Genomic DNA, 27,332 nt, shown 5'->3' on the forward strand with positions numbered 1-27,332 from the left:
AAGTTGCCAGGAAGACAGAACTGCAAATTGTGTTTTTTTTTTTTCAAACCATGACCAAGCCCACCCCCCCCCTCTCGCGCGTACGTGCCATAAATATAAAGAAGAAGAAGAAGAAGCCGAAGAAGAACAAGAAGGACGCACTAGCAAGGTCTACTTCGACTATGGAAGCGCTCCTTAAGGTATGTGATACCACTTTTACCCTGCGAAGGGTTGGTCTGGCGTATTCCCTACATGGATCACACTGTGGACAAGCGAGAACGTCTGATCATTCCTTTATTCTTGAAACGTCCAACCAAGGTTTCATGTTTATTCTGTGTGAAGCACCGGCCGAATTCACGAAGCTTCTCTTTTTTAAGGGGTCTTTGCTATTTGACTGGTAGCTATAGCGAACAAAATGTTCAGCGTCATGGTTGGCTGGAATTTGCTATAACGAAAAATCGCAGCTTGAAAGCTTTTCGTGAGGAGGGGCAAGAGGAACAAATGCATAAGTAAGCAGCTTGATGAAGCGGCTCCGGATATGATCCTCCTTGAAAAGCATGCGCCTGCCCTGAGTTTATTTTAAACACGCCGTTTGGTAGCGCGGGAATGATGTTACTACGTGTTCACTAACCGTAATCACTAACAGCTCTTAACACTAGAAATTCTGAGGCCCAAACAATGAAATGTTACTTTCCTTCGACTGCTTCCTAACCTTACGTGAGGCCTCCTTACAGCAAAGGACCGATGGAGGAAGCAAGCGTACTCTGAAAGCTCCCTTCACCCGTCCTTACCTAAGGAATGGTCGCCGCACGTCTGGGTTCGAGATTATCTCTTAAGAGCTTTACGCGAACACCATTATTCAATAAATATGTATTGTATCATCGCATAATTTTTAAATTGAAGTGCTGATGTAGAGACGCGTGCACTCTTTCTTCTACTTTTCTTTAGTAAACGTAAATAAAGTACCATATTATAGCGCAGAACTTGATAGGCTCCAGCAACGCTGGCACCGCCGGCGTCGTGCAACACCTAGCAACGCTCTAGCAACGCCTACGAACGCTACTCATGCCGAACGTGCTACTGAAACGAACATGCCTGGCAAGACTAAGGGTGCCTAAGGGTGCCTCGCTAAGGGTGCCTCAGTAAGGAAGCTTTCAAAGTGACATAAGGTGGCCTCACCGCAATGAAGACTTCCTTACTGAGGTAAGGAGGGTTTCATTGTTTGGCCCTGAAGAGAAAATTGCCACGAAGAGGGATGCTAAACTTATTACCACCGGCGAACGACAAAGAGCACTTACGAAGTGGGAGCTTTCTGAATTCGGCTCAAAGTGTGCTACGACATATACTGCTCTGCATTGCAATTTTTTACTTCCTTTAAGTCCTGGGCGTTGCTATTATGCCGAAACCGGCAAATTGTGCCCGCATTTAGCAGAACTTCTCCTGGCCTCACTGCAGGGGTTATGACAGCAAGTGTGACAGCGCGTTGGGCGATGGGGACTATCCGCGAGCCACTATACAAGACATACTTCCTCGCAAAGCTATTACTGTAGTTTGTAAGGCAAGCTGATTTTACTCAAAGTGCAGAACCGATAATTAGCATTCAGATAATTGCATTAGACAATAGCATCAGGGTCGGCCAGGTGTGAAATGTGCAGATAGGCGCTATTTCTCTTCTTTGGCGTTGCGTCTCACCAATATACGCGGTTGCGGAAGTTCTCTCCCACATCTGTAGATCAAAGAAAGTACATAAGAAGGACATTCACAAAACAAAGGAAACTTACGAAGGATCCCTCAGCGGATAGATTCAGTGGGAAGTCTGAGCGTTCGCGTGGGCTAGGTTGTTGAGGCGACTGATTATTCACGTGTTTGTTAGCGGCACTGAAGTGCTAAATACGATTTGCTATGGTTCCCCATAAGGTTTCAGATTTCTATGCACATACCCGTTTACTTAGAACACATCGTTCACCCTACAAAACCATCACACTAGCCTGTAATTCAACGCTATATCCGCTTCAGATTTATTTTTGCATTTGAGAAGAATTTGTAACAAATACATGAGTTATGCATAAAATACAACTTCACGGATGAAGTGTGGCTTCGCAAAGCATTTATTTAAAGTGATTACAGAAAGCTTCCCTTAACGTAAATGCCAAGACGTGCGTTGGATTCGTAGTGATAACTTTTTTTTAGATTTCCGTGCAAGGATAACGCATTTACAACACTTTCTTGGAATGAAACATAATAATATATGTTGGAAATTGTTAGCTCTAAATGTCAAAGCGTTCGTGAGCAGAGGAATACTCTATTTATTTTAGTTGAAACTTTATTTAAAGTGAGAAGTGTGTTTGCAATCTTTATAAGCATTACGTTGATTTGTCTTTCAATATTAATCCCTAATCAAACAAAACTTCAGACAAGGTCGAAAAAACTCTACCCCTAAAACTGCGTAGCTCCTCAATGAGAAGAAGAATAGCAGATTTATGACCATTTCCACGTCTCTATATGTTGCCTTCTTTTAAACGTTTTCTTTCTTCTATTTCTGCTATTCCGCAGTAATTTTCTTTCACAAAAGAACATTGCAAACCACAAGGGCAATCTCAAGCTGTATGACCTTTGCGTTAAGATTATTTCTACAGGCAACACAGAAAATATGGTCTGTACCTTCATTTATTGAGTTTGTGAAACCTTGATAAAGCACACCAGCTTTATCAAAACAATTTAACTGCATAAGTCGAATGCATTTCATAAACCAGATAATCGCAAATCAAGTCGAGAGGTGTCATCGAAAGTAAATATTGTGCTTTATTTTTTGCAGGACCCCTGGGTCGTCGGTATTCTTCTTTTCGTCACGTCAGTCTGTAAGCACATCTGCGCTTTTTTTCACCTGCGCGAACAGTTACACTGAGCACATGACACGTAACCTATTCTTAACTGTATAGAAAGAAGCCAACAAACACTGACACCTAAGACAACATACGGAAAATTACTTGTCCTTAATACCACAATCTTCGCATTCAATTGGTACAGCATCGCACCCGAAATGCGACGGTTGTGGGATCGTTCCCCACCTGTGGCAAGCTTTTTTTTTTCATCCACTTTCGTTTCCGTTAATTATATGTTTCATTATTTCATTAATTTAGCACAAATAATTAACCCTATGTTGTCCTTGGTGTCAGTGTTTGTTGGCTTCTTACGATATTACCAATGAAAATCGGGCCCCTTGATTAACACCCTTTCTTGTCGTGTATTCTTACCTGATGACTCAATTTTTAAACAGAAAGCATCCTGAGACTGACGCCCATGAATGCCCGCAATGACAAGAAAGTTCGTGCTCAAAACTGTTCGCACAAGCAGATGCGAGCCAAACGTGATATTAGCGCGTGTCACTGGCCAAAAACGAAATGCATTTCCGATGGAAAGTTTTCCGAATTCGTTGCCGCTTGCTTGAAGGAACCGTTTTACATGTTCGTATGAACGCGTCGATAGATGGCGGCACAGATGACGATTTTTTGGGGGGAGAGAGTTTTAGCAATGCGACGAGACACCTGGGGGGAGCAATATTTTTCGGCGTAGAATTTGATTACATTCAGAAGGGTGCTCGAGACACTGAGAAAGAAATAGTCTTGAGCATAACGAGAATGGTTAGATTAGCGCGACGCTTGGCATGTTACCACAGGTTTGATTTGGGAGAATGGATGAAGGGAAATGACCCATGCGCGCGCACATACAGGCGAACTAAATACACTTGGAGAGAAGCAATTGGAATTAAGAAAGGGTCTGAAGGCGAGCTCGTTGCTTTGCATCCATGGTAGATTAACAGAGCTAAAATTGCGAACAGAAGTAAGAAAACAGGACGAGCACTGACTGCCAACGAGTGCTTTATTTTGTGTGCATAAATATACATCTTGAAATGCGAGGAGGAAAAGGGGAGGGAAAGAAAACGGGGGAGGAGGTTACCGTTCCACTCGCGCATGTGTCTGAAGGTGAAATCTAACATACAGATGATTATTTAGGTAGATATTTGTATTGCTCATAGATGAGGACGAGCGAAAGGGACCTAACGCATAACAGGCCTTTGAGCATCCTTGTGAAGCTTTCAAATAATTCACGTGTTCGATGGTTTCACTATCGACGCGAAACCTCAGCGTCTGCAGGAACCGGCTTGTACCTGGAATTAGTGCATTGGATAGTGAGATTGCTCGCATGCTTGTTTTTAACGTTGTACGCATTTTCCCGTAACAGTGCGTTGAGAGACCGTCCTATTTGGCCGATATAAGTTCTGCCACACGGGGTGGGGGATATTGTGGACGACTTTCTTGCTGGACTGCACAAGGCGCGTGGTGGGATTTCTTCGGCAGGAACTGTTGTAGGGGTGGCTGACGTTCACTTTTCTTGGTTCGAAGTCTAATTCTTTCGGGGCCGCGAATGCAACACCAGCAGGCCCTGCTGCTTTTTCTTTTTCTATTCTGTGGGAAACATTGTGCATTCCTCGGATAACGGCTAGCTTTGATTTCTCGAGTTCAGGCAGTGCCTTATAGCTGGACAATCTGATTTCTTGATTTATTGGTTGACAACTCCTGTAAAGGAGGAAAGTAGGTCTTCGGTTAGCCGCTTGCTCTAAGGCGATGTGCTTGGCTGTTATAGCTTCGGTGAATATCACGATGGCAGGAACGAGTGAGGGCATTCCTGTGGGCTCGGTGTGCAATGGCGTGCTTCACGACGCTTCCCCCACTAAGAATCACACAAAGCCACGTGCAGTGCAGCAATGAAGTCGTCTACAAGATGCCCAACACGACTAGCACAAGGTATATCAGTCAGGCAGGACGGTATCTCAATGAACCTTTGCGGGAACATGCGCACAACTTTAAAATGAAGAATGGGAGAAATCTCGCTATCCACTGCGCCAATTCCGAATGCAAGCGGGTACTTCATTATACTAAGGTTCTGCGCCGGTATCGAAAAACAGTGCTATAGAAATTTCCCTGCGTTTCCTGCATTTTTTTTTATTTAAGTGTAGAGATCCGGGTCGCTGCTCTTGTAGTTTTTGGCGGTTGTGTTCGAAACATGGGCCAGCAGAAACTTGCGCCGTCCCTGTGCTCAGCTACAGGCGTGCTGCTTGGCCCGAATTCTATCCTGAGTTTTGTTTTCCACGGACCCGTGCCAACCTTCCGTCATACCTACACGTCGTGCTAGATGTTTATATTTTTTTTAATTTGTTGTTTTACAGACACACATGTAGTGTGAAATGGACAAGGGAGAATCAGATTAACACGTGCCATTAACAAGTGACACCAGCACTGCAGCAGCGTGTTCGCACAAGTGTCCTCCGTTATCCAACGCGTATAGTCTTCTAGAACATTACCCTTCCGTTTGGCGGCCTGCCTGAGTGGTGTCCTGCGTGGTAGATCGAGTTACAGGGTGATCGTGCAGAAGTGTGGAGAGTTTTGGTTCTTCACCCTCGATTGGTCGGCTTCCCCTCGTTTAGCTTGTGGTGGCTCGTCAGAAACTGCGATAGTGTGTAACCGAAAGTTAGAAACGGCGCTAGAACTAATGCTCAGCCAAGAACAATCGCTAGAGCGATGTTGTATAGGTTCTGAAAGGAAACCACATCGGTAGGCTGCAGCAGCAGAGAATAAAATTACGCCGGTTGCTCCGAATGCCCAGTGCTCGAGCGATTGGTGTGCAGCCACATATTCCTCTTGGAGCGAGGAAGTTTCTGGTTATGGCATAATGATGCATATTTTTTGCATATACGTTACTCAGCTGTAGTGAGTTTTCTCAGTTTTGACACGACGCATGACCGCCAGGGGAAGTAGGCAGAATCCGAAACCTTTTTACCAAAAGTGGAGGGCTAAGAGCAAGAATTGCTTGAAAATGGAAATAATTTTTTGATATTTTCCTCCTGTTCATGCATCAACAGTTTGTACAGGTCGTATACCCTGGAAACGTTTGGAGACTTTCATAACGCGCCGTGACAGACAGGCGAAGTGGGCGTTGCGCGGGAACTTTTGACAAAACGTGGGCACCCAACGGCAGAAAAGAAATAGGACGAGATATAATAGATTCACGCTATAGCGCCTCCTGCCAGTTAGGGCAGGCTCTAGTGTTGGGAGTTTTGGATTCGTACCCCGAGCTTAAAGCAGTTGTGGAAGACAACAAAGCCCGAAGCCACCAAAACCAAACGTGATCCAAGCAGGAAAACTTACAAAGCGCAATTTCTGTTCCACGGTGATGCGGAACTTCTGTAAATGAGCGTACGGTCATGCCGAGCACTCTTAAAGAAATGTACGCCGTTTCGGTCGCATCTTGCCACACAACCCTAATCGTCATCTGTCTTGCTTGCGTTTCCTTTCTTGAAAACGCTGCGCTCGCCACTTTCTTGTCGATAATGCTCTGTCATGCTGATAACGCGCATGACGTTCCTGACTCCGAAGTACCGGGCACGCAGCTTTAAAGAAACGAAATGCGGAGAAGACAGATGACGATCATTGTTTTGTGGCAAGATACCACTCAAAGCCTGTAAACATTTCGTAGAGTGTATGAATGATCAACTCAGACTGTTAGATTCTTGCATATTTTTTGCACGTAATGTTGCACTACCAGCTGCTGTATATATTTCTGATGTTCCGACTGGAATTTCTACTTTTGTCCACTACCCGCATGAAAGACAATGTTTCAATCAATTCGTTGCTCATAAATATGGGAGCCTGAGTTGTGCCTTTTCGACGCTTGGTATAGCCTTTTTATTTCCCAAGCAGATACAAAAATATTAGCGCACAACACCGGTGGATTTTACACTGGATTTAACTTTATTCGCAGATGCAGAATTGTGGGCCGTTCAACAAGCGTATCGGCTCTTGAGAGGCCTGGGCTTCGAGCCCTATGGGATCCGGGCTGGATCGGCAGCAGCCTGGTACCACCGGCGATTCCACCAGCATGTCGTACGCGGAAGCATATTCTCAATGCTTCAGCGGTGGGGACAGACAAAGATGCCCATCTGGACGCGAGCTGCAATAATGTTTGGGGCTGCTGAAATGACACACATTCTATTCGAAATGACAGTGCTCATTCTCATTGCCGCTGTTAACGGTTGACCTTGTCCAGTGATGTGACAGAACCTGTATGTAATTTTTGTGAAAAAGAAACCTAACTAGTTATAGTCATTTCGTGTCTGTAATAAAGCGGTAAATTAAAATAACATTGCCCTTGTGGTTCAATCGCAGCGAAGCTGACCCACGGGAGAGAGTGACTTTCGAAATTGGTTACACACCACGTTGGCAAAAAGGAAATGCTAAGTGTTTTATAGGTCGTCGATATCAGTGACAGAATAATTAAAATAAATGAGTATTAGATTCAGGCAAGTCGAAACGGTAAGACAGATCGACCGGGCAGCAACTATGACTTTCATCCCCGGCCATCACATTTTCTCACGTTTCTCACTGCTCGTCATAAAGCCCGTACTCGAGGACCACTTCACGGCTGGCCTCCTCAAAGCCGTGCGAACACAGTAGGTGAAGTCGGCAACGAGTGTGCCTGGCAACTCGAGGACACGGCGCAGCGCCGAGCATAGCATGCACGAATGAGAGGGAAGACAAGCTTGCCGACGTGTCCCCACCCAACACTGGACCGCACAAGCACCGGTCGTCTGCTCCCGACAAAACTGGTCCTTAGCAAGAAGCATGCTATGCCTAACAGGAGTGTGCTGGATCCGGTAAAGTTCCGTCCTGACCGAAAACGAGGACAAGGCTGACGTAGCTGGCCATGGCGCATGTCTTCGCTGCTGCGGCTTCGGCGGACATGAATAAAGCCTGAGACGCCGCCCCCCGACTATGATTGGAATGTCTCGTCGGCCAGACATGGGGCTCCCGCCCAACATAACTGTAGGTTGTGGCGAAAAAGCGATGCGAGCTTCCTGCTGATGTTAGGTCTCCGAAATATCGTTGTCACTCCTGGTCTGGCAGCAGCACTGGACTTGTCAAGCGAGGAAAGCGCCGCAAAAACATCATGGCACTCACAGTTCTGTGGTGTCGGTGGACGCCAGCGCAAAGGCAGCCACCGCGAAAGGTGCGCAACCGTTTCAGAGAGGAGCTGAAAACGGAAGGGGTGCCGAAACAAGGGCCGCCGAAGACCCAAGACCGGCGACTCCGCTGCGAGCGTGAGCACGAATAGCGGCGGGAAATGGCGCCGCTCCGCTACCCCCGCAGCCACGCGCAGTCGAGCCGCAGAGGACGGCGTCTCAAGCCGAGGAAGGCTGCGAGCAGTTCGTCCTCGAGATCTCGACGCTGCAAGAGACGAGGGCTGGCAAGGCCCTGCTACAGTACACTAGATTGTATTTCTCTAAAAAATGATTCCAAATTCCACATAAGCAATTTCTTTCGCATCGTACAGAATAACGCTGCTTTTGTTAAATCTACGCCGATTTCGCTGATGTGGTTTCCGACAAACATAACACCCATATAATTCTTTATTTATTTTTATTTATTTTCCCAGTAAAAAAATGGCTGTGGCTTAGGTAAAGTTAAGCCCAGGATGCGAAGCACACTAGCCTTCATTTTAGTTGTTGAACCACTGTTTAGCCTGGTGAACTGCTGTTGCTTGGCTATATTTGGTTCGGCTAGACGAAGAAACAACTCATGCGTTACTCTGCTTCGCCTTGGACGCCCCGCATTGGACGCCGTGAGCGTCGAGCAACGCAGCGTTCGGCGAAGCAACGAAATGTGCGCCTCAGCAAGAGACGCACGCCTGAGCCTTAGAAACAGCTCGTTTCTAAGGCAACACCGCATTCACTAGAGGCGCTTTTGTACCGCTTTGAAGCATCGTACTCGTGGCTCAGTGGTAGCGTCTCCGTCTCACACTCCGGAGACCCTGGTTCGATTCCCACCCAGCCCATCTTGCAAGACTTGAGCCAAAGCCACTTCTCCTCTGTCGTGACGTCACGGTGTCACGTGGTATTCAAGGCGACACCGCCGCGCCTGAGGAGCTGGGTTGAGCTCTCGTAATATGCTTCGCAAAAAAACAGAACTGGATCGTCATTACGAGCAATAAAAACAGCGCGAAACGACGGGACGTGTGAAGGGACACAGACAACGGCGCTGACTAACAACCAAAGTGCGAGGAAGTGCGCTGTCATTTTGAGCTGAAACCTACGATGGTAGCTTGACGGGGCCCAAAAGACCTTACATGGCAACATCAACTTGGCACATAATCAAACACTTTAGTAGATATACACATATATGTGAGGAAAGAACATAATAGTCATCACTGCATTATAAATAACCATGTCATAATGCACCGTACTAATGACAGCTAATGCATATATGCTGAAGAGAAAAACATGCGTTTGTGCAAGAAAGTGCAAGTTTGTGCGTTGAGACCAGGCGCTCCGTGAGACCATTCGTTTGCGGATGGTAGGAAGTTGACCTCCTGTGGCTTGTCTGGCTATATTGCAGAATGGCTTGGGTCAGCTCTGCTGTAAAAGCCGTTCGTCTGTCGATGATGAGGACTTCTGGGGCACCATGTCGCAGTAAGATGTTCTCTACGAAAAATTTCGCCGCTTCGGCTGCGCTGCCTTTTGGTAGAGCTTTAGTTTCAGCGAAGCAGGTGAGATAGTCCGTCGCCACGACGATCCACTTGTTCCCGGATGTTGACGTCGGAAACGGCCCCAACAAATTCATCCCAATCTTCTGGAATGGTCGACGAGGAGGTTCGATCGGCTGTAGTAATCCCGCTGGCCTCGTCGGTGGTGTCTTGCGTCGTTGACAGTCTCGGCATGTCTTGACGTAACGGGCGACGTCGGTGGTCAGACGCGGCCAGTAATACCTTTCCTGTATCCTCGACAGCGTCCGGGAGAATCCGAGGTGCCCAGTGGTGGGATCGTCGTGTAAGGCGTGAAGTACTTCTGGACGCAGCACTGACGGTACAACAAGAAAGTAGCTGGCGCGGACTGATGAGAAGTTCTTCACAAGTAGGTTGTTTTGTAGCGTGAACGAAGACAACCCGCGCTTAAATGCCCTAGGGACAACGTCGGTGTTCCCTTCCAAATACTCGACGAGGCCTTTTAGCTCCGGGACTGCTCACTGCTGTTTAGTGAAGTCTTCCGTGCTTATTATTCCAAGGAAGGCGTCGTCGTCCTCGTCGTCTTGCGGCGCGGGATCGATGGGGGCGCGTGATAAGCAGTCCTTCCCCCTTCCCCGGGGGTAGCGGGGTGTTGGGCCGTCACTGTCCGTGCCGCGGTGGGTTAGTTTTCGCGCGACTCGGTGGGCCTTCTCGTTGAGGTTGGGAGGGGCATTCATGGTAACTTCTCCCATATGTGCCGGGATCCATTTGAAGTATTTGGGTGTAATTGTGCCATTCTTAAAGTCTTCTGCTCTGCGGTTCAGGATTTTGGCCGCCTCGGTGGATACCCAGCCCTTTGTGAAATTCCCAATAGCCGTCTTGGAGTCGCTGATTCTTGTTCTGTAGTGTTGCCGACCGTTGAATACAGCCAATGCGATTGCCATTTCTTCCGCTGCCTCCGACGATCTGGTCCTTAGGGAGCCCGCAGTCACGGTCTTTCCTTTCGTGCATACGACCGCCATTGCGAAGGGGGAGTTACTGCTTACTGTCACAGTTACCTTTGTCAGCGCCGACACCACCATTGTCGTCCCGGTTTCGGGGGTACCGCGCGGCGTCTACGAAGAGCACCCCCTCCCGCACGCCATGGTTTTTGAGAATGATTTTCATGCGGCATTTTCTTCTCTCGACATTGTGCACGGGGTGCATGTTCTTCGGGATATTTTCCGTGTTTATTGCTGCTAGGACGGAATTTGAGATTTCGTGCCAGAAATTTATTAAAGGAATTTTTAAAAATTCGAAGGTTCGGAAAAAATACAAGCACTTAGTTTTAAAATTAATATCTTTTCATCAAGAACAGATATCGGCATCCATTAGATCATTCAAAGCGGACAAATTCGATTGGTCAATTTATATATTTGGTGAATTGGCTACTTTGGATAAAGGGTTTTGCAAAAGCAGCATTTACACATTACTCAATTTTTTTAGAATTATGCGTAATATACCAATTTTGTCCGCTTTAGATGTGCTAACAGAGGCAATTCACAGGATTCAGATATAATTTTTTTCTTGCTTAGTTACAGAGCTGTAAATTTGATAGTTTCGTCTTTTGACAAATTTTGATTTTTGCCAATTTTTAATAAAAGGTTCCCGATCTAAATCAAAAGGTTGAAACAAACAGACATCAAAATATAAGCTTTTCTTTTAAGTGCAACAAACCTCGTCTAACTTGGTGCAGTTGTTGCCGAGAAAAACGAATTCTCCTTTCACATGAATTTAGATTGACCCACCCGAGCTAATGCTTCCTCTTAACGATCAAAGCAACTGGCTTTCTGAATGTCGGCGAGGCTAGATGACTTGGAGCGTCAAGACTGCCAGAAATATTAGAAAATCTTGACGAAGGGAAGCCATGCAAGGACAGGGGGAATTGCACGAAGAACGTTTGCAGAGTATAATTGCGGCACGCTGTGGTGTACCTTACGATATGTTGATGTGACAGAGTAATATATCTGATGTGTGATCTTGACGTGGTATAGCGAAATAACCTGTGAATTTCTCCTCCCTAGCAAACATTAAAGCGGTCCTCGTTTAAACGATGCAAATGTTGCGCACTTCTTATTTCCTGCAAACATGACATCTTAAACGAAGGAGAGTTCACGCTCACTCTATAGACATCGAGGCCTACGGCTTGGGCTAAAGGACATATACTAGACACTAGCTGCAGTGTTAGAGCTACAGAGCAGACTAAATCGTCGCTCAGCAAGGTGCGATGAACTACAATGCAAAGTATTTTCCAAGCTTGGAGTACAAAAAAAAAGCACTAACTCATGTGACCTTGCAGAATCTAAACCCAATTTCCAGGGTCGGTGCTGCTTTCTAGCCGTTACAATAAGTATTTCGGCTGCCTCACTTTAAATCAGATAATTTAAAACATAGCCCTTTTGAAACCTCGCCAGCATAAAGCGCTTTTGGGCACTTAATAAACTTGTTTACAAAGGCAGTAATTGATCCACCCACTTTCGCGAGAACATTAATCAAGCGGCCATGCTGCATCGAGCTCTGTAAGTGTGTGGTGTGGCACAGGCAGACGCTGGTCTCCGTGAGCGGAGCACGCCGCTTCGCAGGCTCTCTCGTTGCTGATGATGGTGCAGGGAAGCCACTGAAGTCTGATCACATGCCGAGGTTCAAAAGCGGCGGTGAGATTCTGCGATTTCATCCAGTAGCCGGTCTTCACTACTTCAAAAGAAAAAAAGAAGCTTGACTTCACAGTTTGGGAGACCACCTTTGAGCGTCTGAATATGGCCAACTGGTTAGGTGGTCGTTGCTGTATGCAATTAAGAGCGCCGATCAGAGACGTCGATAACGTCGACGTTGTGGTGCAAGAGAACCTGAACCGGATCGACACCAATCATGATGACCATCTAAATAATAAGAAAAATGAGCTGTTTGCAGTAATGGAACCATCTGCATATGCATGCATTAAATCAGAGTTGTCCTCATAAGCGCTACAAGGCGCCATGTTTCCTAGCCACCGGCGCCGAACCCGACTTCTATCGAATTAGAGGAACGCCAAACATTTGCAATGGCTTGTCCGAGGCCCCACAAGGCAGCCGATGGTCGAGTAGCAAGTGGGGAACATGATGGAAGTGATTAATGGTGAGAAGCCACAATAGTAGAAAATACAACGCGTGGTCTTCCCCTTGGCAGAGAGCCTGAATGGCGAGGTTGTACGCGGCATGAATGGTGCCCGTGAATTCTGAGCATAGTTAGAACTGCGTGCAGCCACTGGACAGCGTCGGTCAGCGGCACTTGTCGCGACTGGAGATGCACATAGAGGAACGCCGAGACAAACCGGGCGTATTTAATCCGTTTTGGAGCCCATGGAAATTAGTCCTGCATGTATTTGTAATACTGGTAGGCTGTAGCTGATCAACTATAAAATGAGTGATCTACACTGTACAGATCGCTGAATCTTTAAGAAAAGGAGTACGCTTAGAAATTTCATTTCGACACCATCGGATATAGCTAACCTCGAAAACTCGAAGCTTGAAGCACCGTGGTTTTTAACGCGATAGCGTTAAGGAGCTCTCGTCGCAGAACAGCGTCGGCGTCGGTGTCGGTGTCCGCGGCGTTGGCCGTGAGCGATAAATCACGGCAGGCACTTCATAAATAAAAAGCAACGTCGAAGATGGGCTGCATGGGAATCGAGCCATGGTCTGCGGAGTGTGAGACGGAGACGCTACCACTCAGCCACGAGTTCGATGCTTGAAAGCAGTACAAAAGCGTTTTCAGTGAATGCGGTGTTGCCTTAGAAACGTGCCGTAGAAAGTTAAACTGCGGTGTATATCGGTAATTATGAGCATGTAACTTACAGGAGTCGCATTTACACGAGTAGCGAAGTACGTTTCCGCAACATTTCTTCTGTGCTTACCGCACACGCAGAGCCATCTTGCGGCAAACACAGAACACCCCCTCCTCTCAATGTACGGCGCTGCCCCGACAGGTGGCGCACCACGCGCGCATTGGGGTTGTGCGCGGACCGGTGCCAGGCGCGTCGCGGCCCCGACTCCCTCTCCCCTGACGACGCTTCGCCGTTCTCCCACACGGGTTGCAGAATCAAGCGCCGTTCCTTTCTTTAGATTACTATCTATCTCTCTGCCCGTGCCGATCACGACGTTCGGCTGGCGTAGATCATTTCCCACTCCGAGACACCGAGTTCTTTGGTTCGTTCCGTTTGCTCAGGCGCTCGTTTTGTTGCAGCGCCGAACACTGCGTTGCTCGACGCTCACCGCGTCCGATGCGTGGCGCCTCGTAAATGACCGCTGCGCCGTGGCGCATTGCCTTACACCCTTCGCGGGTCAACGGGAACGCTGTCACGTTCCACTCTTGAAGGCGAAGCTTAAGCGTCCTCCAATTTTTTTCATTGGATTGGCTTTTTCACTTTTATTTTCTTTTCTTGCGCCACGTGTTCACGTGCCGGAGGCTCTTCGACGTTCTCGTTTTCCATCCAGCGCGGAACTCGCCTCGGCGCGCGCACTACTTGTCGTCTGCTTCTTGTCCTCTACAACCACCGCACGGTGTCGCGCACTACGCACATCACAGCATGCACACGTTTCAAGGAAATAAAAGAAAAATATCTTATCACTGTTAATTAAATACAGGTAGTACTACTCAATAAGTTGCCAGGAAGACAGAACTGCAAATTGTGTTTTTTTTTTTTTCAAACCATGACCAAGCCCACCCCCCCCCCCTCTCGCGCGTACGTGCCATAAATATAAAGAAGAAGAAGAAGAAGCCGAAGAAGAACAAGAAGGACGCACTAGCAAGGTCTACTTCGACTATGGAAGCGCTCCTTGAGGTATGTGATACCACTTTTACCCTGCGAAGGGTTGGTCTGGCGTATTCCCTACATGGATCACACTGTGGACAAGCGAGAACGTCTGATCATTCCTTTGTTCTTGAAACGTCCAACCAAGGTTTCATGTTTATTCTGTGTGAAGCACCGGCCGAATTCACGAAGCTTCTCTTTTTTAAGGGGTCTTTGCTATTTGACTGGTAGCTATAGCGAACAAAATGTTCAGCGTCATGGTTGGCTGGAATTTGTTATAACGAAAAATCGCAGCTTGAAAGCTTTTCGTGAGGAGGGGAGAGAGGAACAAATGCATAAGTAAGCAGCTTGATGAAGCGGCTCCAGATATGATCCTCCTTGAAAAGCATGCGCCTGCCCTGAGTTTATTTTAAACACGCCGTTTGGTAGCGCGGGAATGATGTTACTACGTGTTCACTAACCGTAATCACTAACAGCTCTTAACACTAGAAATTCTCAGGCCCAAACAATGAAATGTTCCTTTCCTTCGACTGCTTCCTAACCTTACGTGAGGCCTCCTTACAGCAAAGGACCGATGGAGGAAGCAAGCGTACTCTGAAAGCTCCCTTCACCCGTCCTCACCTAAGGAATGGTCGCCGCACGTCTGGGTTCGAGATTATCTCTTAAGAGCTTTACGCGAACACCATTATTCAATAAATATGTATTGTATCATCGCATAATTTTTAAATTGAAGTGCTGATGTAGAGACGCGTGCACTCTTTCTTCTACTTTTCTTTAGTAAACGTAAATAAAGTACCATATTATAGCGCAGAACTTGATAGGCTCCAGCAACGCTGGCACCGCCGGCGTCGTGCAACACCTAGCAACGCTCTAGCAACGCCTACGAACGCTACTCATGCCGAACGTGCTACTGAAACGAACATGCCTGGCAAGACTAAGGGTGCCTAAGGGTGCCTCGCTAAGGGTGCCTCAGTAAGGAAGCTTTCAAAGTGACATAAGGTGGCCTCACCGCAATGAAGACTTCCTTACTGAGGTAAGGAGGGTTTCATTGTTTGGCCCTGAAGAGAAAATTGCCACGAAGAGGGATGCTAAACTTATTACCACCGGCGAACGACAAAGAGCACTTACGAAGTGGGAGCTTTCTGAATTCGGCTCAAAGTGTGCTACGACATATACTGCTCTGCATTGCAATTTTTTACTTCCTTTAAGTCCTGGGCGTTGCTATTATGCCGAAACCGGCAAATTGTGCCCGCATTTAGCAGAACTTCTTCTGGCCTCACTGCAGGGGTTATGACAGCAAGTGCGACAGCGCGTTGGGCGATGGGGACTATCCGCGAGCCACTATACAAGACATACTTCCTCGCAAAGCTATTACTGTAGTTTGTAAGGCAAGCTGATTTTACTCAAAGTGCAGTACCGATAATTAGCATTCAGATAATTGCATTAGACAATAGCATCAGGGTCGGCCAGGTGTGAAATGTGCAGATAGGCGCTTTTTCTCTTCTTTGGCGTCGGCGTCTCACCAATATACGCGGTTGCGGAAGTTCTCTCCCACATCTGTAGATCAAAGAAAGGATATAAGAAGGACATTCACAAAACAAAGCAAACTCACGAAGGATCCCTCAGCGGATAGATTCAGTGGGAAGTCTGAGCGTTCGCGTGGGCTAGGTTGTTGAGGCGACTGATTGTTCACGTGTTTGTTAGCGGCACTGACGTTCTAAATACGATTTGCTATGGTTCCCCATAAGGTTTCAGATTTCTATGCACATACCCGTTTACTTAGAACACATCGTTCACCCTACAAAAACATCACACTAGCCTGTAATTCAACGCTATATCCGCTTCAGAATTATTTTTGCATTTGAGAAGAATTTGTAACAAATACATGAGTTATGCATAAAATACAACTGCACGGATGAAGTGTGGCTACGCAAAGCATTTATTTAAAGTGATTGCAGAAGGCTTCCCTTAACGTAAATGCCAAGACGTGCGTTGGATTCGTAGTGATAACTTTTTTTTAGATTTCCGTGCAAGGATAACGCATTTACAAGACTTTCTTGGAATGAAACATAATAATATATGTTGGAAATTGTTAGCTCTAAATGTCAAAGCGTTCGTGAGCAGAGGAATACTCTATTTATTTTAGTTGAAAGTTTATTTAAAGTGAAAAGTGTGTGTTAGCAATCTTTATAAGCATTACGTTGATTTGTCTTTCAATATTAATCCTAAATCAAACAAAACTTCAGACAAGGTCGAAAAAACTCTACCCCTAAAACTGCGTAGCTCCTCAATGAGAAGAAGAATAACAGATTTATGACCATTTCCACGTCTCTATATGTTGCCCTCTTTTAAACGTTTTCTTTCTTCTATTTCTGCTATTCCGCAGTAATTTTCTTTCACAAAAGAACATTGCAAACCACAAGGGCAATCTCAAGCTGTATGGCCTTTGCGTTAAGTTTATTTCTACAGGCAACACAGAAAATATGGTCTGTACCTTCATTTAATGAGTTTCTGAAACCTTGATAAAGCACACCAGCTTTATCAAAACAATTTAACTGCATAAGTCGAATGCATTTCATAAACCAGATAATCGCAAATCAAGTCGAGAAGTGTCATCGAAAGTTAATATTGTGCTTTATTTTTTGCAGTACCTCTGGGTCGTCGGTATTCTTCATTTCGTCGCGTCAGTCTGTAAGCACATCTGCGCTTTTTTTCACCTGCGCGAACAGTTACACTGAGCACATGACACGTAACCTATTCTTAACTGTATAGAAAGAAGCCAACAAACACTGACACCTAAGACAACATACGGGAAATTACTTGTCCTTAATACCACAATCTTCGCATTCAATTGGTACAGCATCGCACCCGAAATGCGACGGTTGTGGGATCGTTCCCCACCTGTGGCAAGCTTTTTTTTTCATCCACTTTCCTTTCCGTTAATTAATTGTTTCATTATTTCATTAATTTAGCACAATTAGTTAACCCTATGTTGTCCTTGGTGTCAGTGTTTGTTGGCTTCTTACGATATTACCAATGAAAATCGGGCCCCTTGATTAACACCCTTTCTTGTCGTGTATTCTTACCTGATGACTCAATTTTTAAGCAGAAACCATCCTGAGACTGACGCCCATGAATGCCCGCAATGACAAGAAAGTTCGTGCTCAAAACTGTTCGCACAAGCAGATACGAGCCAAACGTGATATTAGCGCATGTCACTGGCCAAAAACGAAATGCATTTCCGATGGAAAGTTTTCCGAATTCGTTGCCGCTTGCTTGAAGGAACCGTTTTACATGTTCGTGTGAACGCGTCGATAGATGGCGGCACAGATGTCGATTTTTGGGGGGAGAGAGTTTTAGCAATGCGACGAGACACGTGGGGGGAGCAATATTTTTCAGTGTAGAATTTGATTACATTCAGAAGGGTGCTCGAGACACTGAGAAAGAAATAGTCTTGAGCATAACGAGAATGGTTAGATTAGCGAGACGCTTGGCATGCTACCACAGGTTTGATTTGGGAGAATGGATGAAGGGAAATGACCCATGCGCGCGCACATACAGGCGAACTAAATACACTTGGAGAGAAGCAATTTGAATTAAGAAAGGGTCTGAAGGGCGAGCTCGTTGCTTTGCATCCATGGTAGATTAACAGAGCTAAAATTGCGAACAGAAGGAAGAAAACAGGACGAGCACTGACTGCCAACGAGTGCTTTATTTTGTGTCCATAAATATACATCTTGAAATGCGAGGAGGAAAAGGGGAGGGAATGAAAACGGGGGAGGAGGTTACCGTTCCACTCGCGCATGTGTCTGAAGGTGAAATCTAACATACAGATGATTATTTGGGTAGATATTTGTATTGCTCATAGATGAGGACGAGCGAAAGGGACCTAACGCATAACAGGCCTTTGAGCATCCTTGTGAAGCTTTCAAAGATTTCACGTGTTCGATGGTTTCACTATCGACGCAAAACCTCAGCGTCTGCAGGAACCGGCTTGTACCTGGAATTAGTGCCATTGGATAGTGAGATTGCTCGCGTGCTTGTTTTTAACGTTGTACGCATTTTCCCGCAAGAGTGCGTTGAGAGACCGTCCTATTAGGCCGATATACGTTCTGCCACATGGGGTCGGGGGGGGGGGGGGATATTGTGGCTGACTTTCTTGCTGGACAGCGCAAGGCGCGATGCGGGATTTCTTCTGCAGGAACTGCTGTAGGGGTTGCTGACGTTCACTTTTCTTGCTTCGAAGTCTAATTCTTTCGGGGCCGCGAATGCAACCCCAGCAGGCCCTGCTGCTTTTTCTTTTTCTATTCTGTGGGAAACATTGTGCATTCCTCGGATAACGACTAGCTTTGATTTGTCGAGTTCAGGCAGTGCCTTATAGCTGGACAATCTGATTTCTTGATTTATTGGGTGACTACTTCTGTAAAGGAGGAAAGTAGGTCTTCGGTTAGCCGCTTGCTCTAAGGCGATGTGCTTGGCTGTTATAGCTTCGGTGAATATCACGATGGCAGGAACGAGTGTGGACATTCCTGTGGGCTCGGTGTGCAATGGCGTGCTTCACAACGCTTCCCCCACTAAGAATCACACAAAGCCACGTGCAGTGCAGCAATGAAGTCGTCTACAAGATGCCCAACACGACTAGAACAAGGTATATCAGTCAGGCAGGACGGTATCTCAATGAACCTTTGCGGGAACATGCGCACAACATTAAAATGAAGAATGGGAGAAATCTCGCTATCCACTGCGCCAATTACGAATGCAAGCGGGTACTTCGTTATACAAAGGTTCTGCGCCGGTATCGAAAAACAGTGCTATAGAAATTTCCCTGCGTTTCCTGCATTTTTTTTTATTTAGGTGTAGAGATCCGGGTCGCTGCTCTTGTAGTTTTTGGCGTTTGTGTTCGAAACGGGGGCCAGCAGAAACTTGCGCTGCTCCCTGTGCGCAGCTACAGGCATGCTGCTTGGCCCGCATTCTATCCTGAGTTTTGTTTTCCACGGACCCGTGCCAACCTTCCATCATACCTAGGCGTCGTGCTAGATGTTTATACTTTTTTTTAATTTGTTGTTTTACAGACACCCATGTGGTGTGAAATGGACAAGGGAGAATCAGATTAACACGTGCCATTAACAAGTGACACCAGCACTGCAGCAGCGTGTTCGCACAAGTGTCCTCCGTTATCGAACGCGTGTAGTCTTCTAGAACATTACCCTTCAGTTTGGCAGCCTGCCTGAGTGGTGTCGTGCGTGGTATATCGAGTTACAGGGTGATCGTTCTGAAGTGTAGAGGGTTTTGGTTCTTCACCCTCGATTGGTGGGCTTCCCCTCGTTTAGCTTGTGGTGGCTCGTCAGAAACTGCGATAGTGTGTAACCGAAAGTTGGAAACGGCGCTAGAACTAATGCTCAGCCAAGAACAATCGCTAGAGCGATGTTGTATAGGTTCTGAAAGGAAACCACATCGGTAGGCTGCAGCAGCAGAGAAGAAAATTACGCCGGTTGCTCCGAATGCCCAGTGCTCGAGCGATTGGTGTGCAGCCACATATTCCTCTTGGAGCGAGGAAGTTTCTGGTTATGGCATAATGATGTATATTTTTTGCATATACGTTACTCAGCTGTAGTGAGTTTTCTCAGTTTTGACACGACGCATGACCGCCAGGGGAAGTAGGCAGAATCCGAAACCTTTTTTACCAAAATTGGAGGGCTAAGAGCAAGAATTGCTTGAAAATGGAAAAAAATTTTTCATATTTTCCTCCTGTTCATGCATCAACAGTTTGTACAGGTCGTATACCATGGAAACTTTTGGAGACTTTCATAACGCGCCGTGACATACAGGCGAAGTGGGCGTTGCGCGGGAACTTTTGACAAATCGTGGACACCCAACGGCAGAAAAGAAATAGGACCAGATATAATAGATACACGCTATAGCGCCTCCTGCCAGTTAGGGCAGGTTCTAGTGTTGCGAGTTTTGGATTCGTACCCCGAGCTTAAAGCAGTTGTGGAAGACAACAAAGCCCGAAGCCACCAAAACCAAACGTGATCCAAGCAGGAAAACTTACAAAGCGTAATTTCTGTTCCACGGTGATGCGGAACTTCTGAATATGAGCGTACGGTCATGCCGAGCACTCTTAAAGAAATGTACGCAGTTTCGGTCGCATCTTGCCACACAACCCTAATGGTCATCTGTCTTGCTTGCGTTTCCTTTCTTGAAAACGCTGCGCTCGCCACTTTCTTGTCGATAATGCTCTGTCATGCTGATAACGCGCATGACGTTCGTGACTCCGAAGTACCGGGCACGCAGCTTTAAAGAAACGAAATGCGGAGAAGACAGATGACGATCATTGTTTTGTGGCAAGATACCACTCAAAGCCTGTAAACATTTCGTAGAGTGTATGAATGATCAACTCAGACTGTTAGATTCTTGCATATTTTTTGCACGTAATGTTGCACTACCAGCGGCTGTAAATATTTCTGATGTTCCGACTGGAATTTCTACTTTTGTCCACTACCCGCATGAAAGACAATGTTTCAATCAATTCGTTGCTCATAAATATGGGAGCCTGAGTTGTGCCTTTTCGACGCTTGGTATAGCCTTTTTATTTCCCAAGCAGATACAAAAATATTAGCGCACAACACCGGTGGATTTTACACTGGATTTAACTTTATTCGCAGATGCCGAATTGTGGGCCGTCCGACAAGCTTATCGGCTCTTGAGAGGCCTGGGCTTCGAGCCCTATGGCATCAGGGCTGGATCAGCAGCAGCCCGGTACCACCGGCGATTCCACCAGCATGTCGTACGCGGAAGCATATTCTCAGTGCTTAAGCGGTGGGGACAGACAAAGATGCCCATCTGGACGGAAGCTGCAATAATTCTCGGGGCTGCTGAAATGACAAGCATTCTATTCAAAATCACATTGGTCATTCTCGTTGCCGTTGTTGACGGTTGACCTTGTCCAGTGATGTGACAGAACCTGTATGTAATTTTTGTGAAAAAGAAACCTAACTAGTTATAGTCGTTTCGTGTCTGTAATAAAGCGGTAAATTACAATAACATTGCCCTTGTGGTTCAATCGCAGCGAAGCTGACCCACGAGAGAGGGTGACTTTCGAAATTGGTGACAGACCATGTTGGCCAAAAGCAAATGCTAAATGTTTTATAGGTCGTCGATATCAGTGACAGAATAATTAAAATAAATGAGTATTAGATTCAGGTGCGTCGAAACGGTAAGACGGATCGACCGGCCAGTGCAACTATGACCTTCATCCCCGGCCATCACATTTTCTCACGTTTCTCACGGCTCGTCATAAAGCCCGTACTCGAGGACCGCCTCACGGCTGGCCTCCTCAAAGCTGTGCGAACACAGCAGGTGAAGTCGGCAACGAGTGTGCCTGGGGGCTCGAGGACACGGCGCAGCGCCGAGCATAGCATGCACGAATGAGAGGGAAGACAAGCTTGCCGACGTGTCCCCACCCAACACTAGACCGCACAAGCACCGGTCGTCTGCTCCCGACAAGACTAGTACTTAGCAAGAAGCGTGCTATGCCTAACAGGAGAGTGCTGGATCCGGTAAGGTTCCGTCCTGACTGAAAACGAGGACAAGGCTGACGTAGCTGGCCATGGCGCATGTCTTCGCTGCTGCGGCTTCGGCGGACATGAATAAAGCCTGAGACGCCGCCCCCCGACTATGATTGGAATGTCTGGTCGGCCAGACATGGGGCTCCCGCCCAACATAACTGTAGGTTGTGGCGAAAAAGCGATGCGAGCTTCCTGCTGATGTTAGGTCTCCGAAATATCGTTGTCACTCCTGGTCTGGCAGCAGCACTGGACTTGTCAAGTGAGCAAAGCGCCGCAAAAACATCATGGCACTCACAGTTCTGTGGTGTCGGTGGACGCCAGCGCAAAGGCAGCCACCGCGAAAGGTGCGCAACCGTTTCAGAGAGGAGCTGAAAACGGAAGGGGTGCCGAAACAAGGGCCGCCGAAGACCCAAGACCGGCGACTCCGCCGCGAGCGTGAGCACGAATAGCGGCGGGAAATGGCGCCGCTCCGCTACCCCCGCAGCCACGCGCAATCGAGCCGCAGAGGACGGCGTCTCAAGCCGAGGAAGGCTGCGAGCAGTTCGTCCTCGAGATCTCGACGCTGCAAGAGACGAGGGCTGGCAAGGCCCTGCTACAGTACACTAGATTGTATTTCTCTAAAAAATGATTACAAATTACACATGAGCAATTTCTTTCGCACCGTACAGAATAACGCTGCTTTTGTTAAACCTACTCCTATTCCGCTGATGTGGTTTCCGACAAACATGACACCCATATAATTCTTTAGTTATTTTTATCTATTTTCCCAGTAAAAGAAACAGAACCGGATGGTCATTTTGAGCTGAAAGCTACGATGGTAGCTTGACGGGGCCCAAAAGACCTTACATGGCAACATCAACTTGGCACATAATCAAACACTATAGTAGATATACACATATATGTGAGGAAAGAACATAATAGTCATCACTGCATAATAAATAACCATGTCATACTGCACCGTACTAATGACAGCAAATGCATATATGCCGAAGAGAAAAACATGCGTTTTTGCAAGAAAGTGCAAGTTTGTGCCTTGAGACCAGGCGCTCCGTGAGACCATCGTTTGCGGCTGGTAGGCAGTTGACCTCCTGTGGCTTGTCTGGCTATATTGCAGCATGGCTTGGGTGAGCTCTGCTGTAAAAGCCGTTCCTCTGTCGGTGATGAGGACTTCTGGGGCGCCATGTCGCAGCAGGATGTTCTCGACGAAAAATTTCGCCGCTTCGGCTGCGCTGCCTTTTGGTAGAGCTTTAGTTTCAGCGAAGCGGGTGAGATATTCCGTCGCCACGACGATCCACTTATTCCCGGATGTTGACGTCGGAAACGGCCCCAACAAATCCATCCCAAACTGCTGGAATGGTCGACGAGGAGGTTCGATCGGCTGTAGTAATCCCGCTGGCCTTGTCGGTGGTGTCTTGCGTCGTTGACAGTCTCGGCATGTCTTGACGTAACGGGCGACGTCGGCGGTCAGACGCGGCCAGTAATACCTTTCCTGTATCCTCGACAGCGTCCGGGAGAATCCGAGGTGCCCAGCGGTGGGATCGTCGTGTAAGGCGTGCAGTACTTCTGGACGCAGCACTGACGGTACAACAAGAAGGTAGCTGGCGCGGACTGGTGAGAAGTTCTTTGTTGTTTTGTAGCGTGAACGAAGACAACCGCGCTTAAATGTCCTAGGGACAACGTCGGTGTTCCCTTCCAAATACTCGACGAGGCCTTTTAGCTGGGAGTCTGCTCGCTGCTGTTTAGTGAAGTCTTCCGTGCTTATTATTCCAAGGAAGGCGTCGTCGTCCTCGTCGTCTTGCGGCGGGGGATCGATGGGGGCGCGTGATAAGCAGTTGGCGTCAGAGTGCTTTCTTCCGGACTTGTATATTACGGTGACGTCATATTTTTGCAGTCTCAGGCTCCACCGCGCCAGCCGTCCTGAAGGGTCCTTTAAGTTAGCTAGCCAACACAACGCGTGATGGACGCTGACGTCTTTGAATGGCCTGCCATAGAGGTAAGGGTGGAATTTTGCTGTAGCCCAAATGATGGCGAGGCATTCCTTTTCAGTCGTAGAGTAATTGCCTTCTGCTTTTGACAGCGACCGGCTAGCATAAGATATAACCCGTTCAAGTCCGTCTTTCCTCTGGAATAGGACGGCACCGAGGCCTAGGCTACTGGCGTCAGTGTGGATTTCAGTATCGGCGTCCTCGTCGAAGCGTGCAAGTACCGGCGGCGACTGCATGCGTCGTTTGAGTTCTTGAAATGCGTCAGCCTGCGGCGTTTCCCACTTGAACTCGACATCACATTTCGTTAGATGTGTTAGCGGCTCCGCGATGCGTGAAAAGTCCTTGACAAGGCGCCTATAGTAGGCACACATGCCAAGGAACCTGCGCACTGCCTTCTTGTCGATTGGCTGCGGGAACTTTGCGACGGCAGCTGTCTTCTGCGGGTCTGGGCATACCCCAGATTTGCAGATGACGTGGCCTAGGAATAGAAGCTCATCGTAAGCGAAGCGACACTTTTCCGGCTTCAGAGTGAGCCCAGATGACTTGATGGCCTCTAATACTGTCGCAAGCCACTTAAGGTGATCGTCGAAATTTACGGCGAAGACGACGACGTCATCCAAGTAAACAAGACAGGTCTGCCGCTTCAACCCTACTAAAACCGTGTCCATCACGCGCTGGAACGTTGCAGGCGCCGAGCACAGTCCAAATGGCATAACCTTGAACTCATAGAGGCCGTCTGGCGTGATGAAGGCGGTCTTTTCGCGATCCCTTTCGTCGACTTCTATTTGCCAGTAGCCAGACTTGAGGTCCATCGATGAGAAGTATTTAGCATTGCAGAGCCGATCCAATGCGTCGTCTATCCGTGGGAGGGGGTATACGTCTTTCTTCATGATTTTGTTCAGTCGACGATAATCGACGCAGAAACGTAGGGTTCCGTCCTTTTTCTTCACTAAAACAACTGGAGACGCCCACGAGCTTTTCGACGGCTGGATGATGTCGTCGCGCAGCATTTCGTCGACTTGTTGTCTTATAGCTTCACGTTCTGGCGTCGAAACTCGGTAAGGACTCTGGCGGAGTGGTCGAGCGCACTCTTCGATTATTATGCGATGCTTTGCGACTGGTGTCTGTCGAATCTTCGATGACGTCGAAAAGCAGTCTTTGTATCGTCGAAGCAGACTTCTGAGCTGTTGCCGCTTAATCACGGGGCGACTTGGATTTATGTCGAAGTCTGGCTCGGGAACTACCCGTCGTCGGGGTAGATGCGACATAATCCGAGAGGACAAACGCATTGCTCGTTTCCAGAATTTCCTCGATGTATGCGATCGCCGTGCCCTTGTTGATGTGCTTGAACTCCTGGCTGAAGTTTGTCAGTAACACTTTCGTGTTTCCTCCGTGCAGCCGAGCGATCCCTCTTGCGACGCATATTTCACGGTCGAGCAGTAGACGTTGGTCGCCTTCGATGACGCCTTCTACGTTAGCGGGCGTTTCAGTGCCAACCGAGATAACAATGCTGGAGCGAGGCGGCATGCTCACTTGATCTTCGAGCACACTCAAGGCGTGGTGACTACGAGGGCTCTCCGGCGGTATCGCTTGATCTTCCGACAGCGTTATTGACTTCGACTTCAGGTTGATGATTGCGCCGTGTAAGTTCAGGAAGTCCATGCCGAGAATGACGTCTCGTGAACACTGTTGCAGGATAACGAAGGTGGCAGGGTAAGTCCGGTCATGAATGGTAATTCTTGCCGTGCAGATTCCAGTCGGCGTTATGAGGTGTCCTCCAGCGGTCCGAATTTGAGGGCCTTCTCATGCGGTCTTAACTTTCTTCAACTGGGCGGCGATGTGTCCACTCATGACGGAGTAATCAGCCCCTGTGTCGGCGGTAACTGCGTGACCGTCGAGAAGCACGTCGAGGTCGGTGGTTCTTTGTCTGGCGTTGCAGTATGGTCTTGGCGTCGGATCACGGCTGCGTCGTGCTGAACTGAAGCTGGAACGTCGAGTGGTCAAGTCGTCTTTCGTCGGTGCAGTCTTGGCTTCCTGACTTCGTCGGGACGGCGGCGTGTCATTATGTCGTCGAGATGGTCTCTTTGTCGTCTTCGTCGGCGGCGGAGGATCTTTGTCAGTTCGACGAACAGCAACCGCACCTCCATCGGTTGCCGCTTTTAGTTTTCCGGATATGGGCTCGCAGAGCGGCCCCGGGCTGGGCCGGTGTATGGTCGGCACTGCGGCGACAGGTAGCGGCCTGGTGACGGTGAACGGGACGGTCGTCGAGGGCTCCACTCAGTAGCGGCAAGGTAGTCGGTGATATCACGTGGGCGCTCGCCAAGCTGTGGACGCGGCGCGTTGACGGCGAACCCTCTCAGTCCCAAGTCGCGGTATGGGCATCGGCAGTACACATGGCCGATTTCTCCACAGTGATAGCAGAGCGGGCGGTGGTCGGGTGCTCGCCAAAGGTTCGTCTTTCTCGCGTAGGTGCGGTGGGCGACGGGTGGGCGTGCTGGTGGCGGCGGCAGCGGACGACGGAATTGCGGCCTTGCAGGGCCCTGGCACGGTCGTGGAGGGTTGCCTTAACGGCGTGCGACGGCGGCGTAGGTCATCGCTTCCGGCTGGGGCTGTTGTGATTCTAGTTGCACCTCAGGAACTCCAAGCGATCGGTGCACCTCTTCTTTCACGATGTCGGCGATCGAGGCCCCTTGAGGCTGCGACGAAGGCAAGACCTTGCGCAGTTCTTCGCGCACAAAGGCCCTGATGGTCTCGCGCAGATCGTCCGTGGCCAGTGATTGAATTCCTGCGTAGTGGGTAGAGCTTGTACGGCGGTTGAATTGATGGTTCCGCATTTCGAGTGTCTTCTCGGTGCTAATGGCCTCGCGAAGGAACTCTTCTACGGTCTTCGGTGGGCTTCGTATCATTGCGCTGAAACATTCTTCCTTCACACCACGCATGAGAAGGAGGACTTTCTTTTCCTCGGGCATATCCGGGTCGGCGTGGCGAAAGAGACGGTTCATTTCTTCCGTGAAGATGGCAACGTTCTCGTTAGGTAGCTGCACTCGGGCGTCCAGCATGGCTTCGGCCCTTTCCTTGCACACGACGCTCGTAAAGCTGCGCAGGAAGCCGCTACGGAAGAGGTCCCATGTTGTCAAGGTCGACTCCCGGTTCTCAAACCACGTTCTGGCGGCATTTTCTAAGACAAAGTATACATGCCGCAGCTTGTCGTTGGAGTCCCAGTTGTTAAAAGTCGCGATTCGCTCGTAGGTCTCCAGCCAGGATTCTGGGTCTTCAGTCGCTGCTCCATGGAAGGTCGGTGGGTCCCGAGGTTGTTGTAGGATAACGGGGGACGCTGGGGCAGAGATTGCGGTTGTTTTGACCACGATCTTCTTTGTCGACTCAGGCAGAAGTCCGTGCTCTGGGGGCAGTCCTTGCAGT

The 27,332-nt window shown here is 48.1% G+C and overlaps 1 protein-coding gene and 2 long non-coding RNA genes across 5 annotated transcripts in view; 2 read left to right on the forward strand and 1 right to left on the reverse strand.

Annotated features, from left to right (window-relative positions):
- LOC139060093 (glutamate receptor ionotropic, kainate 2) overlaps window positions 1–27,332 on the reverse strand; it is a 636,178-nt gene that overhangs the window by 361,008 nt on the left and 247,838 nt on the right. The gene's annotated exons all lie outside the window — the stretch shown is intronic.
- Window positions 109–7,197, forward strand: LOC139060094 (uncharacterized). The gene is made up of 3 exons (XR_011514605.1): window positions 109–179; window positions 2,795–2,837; window positions 6,799–7,197. It is a non-coding gene; the product is annotated as an uncharacterized lncRNA (long non-coding RNA).
- Window positions 14,284–21,367, forward strand: LOC139060095 (uncharacterized). The gene is made up of 3 exons (XR_011514606.1): window positions 14,284–14,389; window positions 17,008–17,050; window positions 21,025–21,367. It is a non-coding gene; the product is annotated as an uncharacterized lncRNA (long non-coding RNA).

This window comes from Dermacentor albipictus, chromosome 5, assembly GCF_038994185.2.
Source record: "Dermacentor albipictus isolate Rhodes 1998 colony chromosome 5, USDA_Dalb.pri_finalv2, whole genome shotgun sequence".
NCBI classification, from domain to species: Eukaryota; Metazoa; Arthropoda; class Arachnida; order Ixodida; family Ixodidae; genus Dermacentor; species Dermacentor albipictus.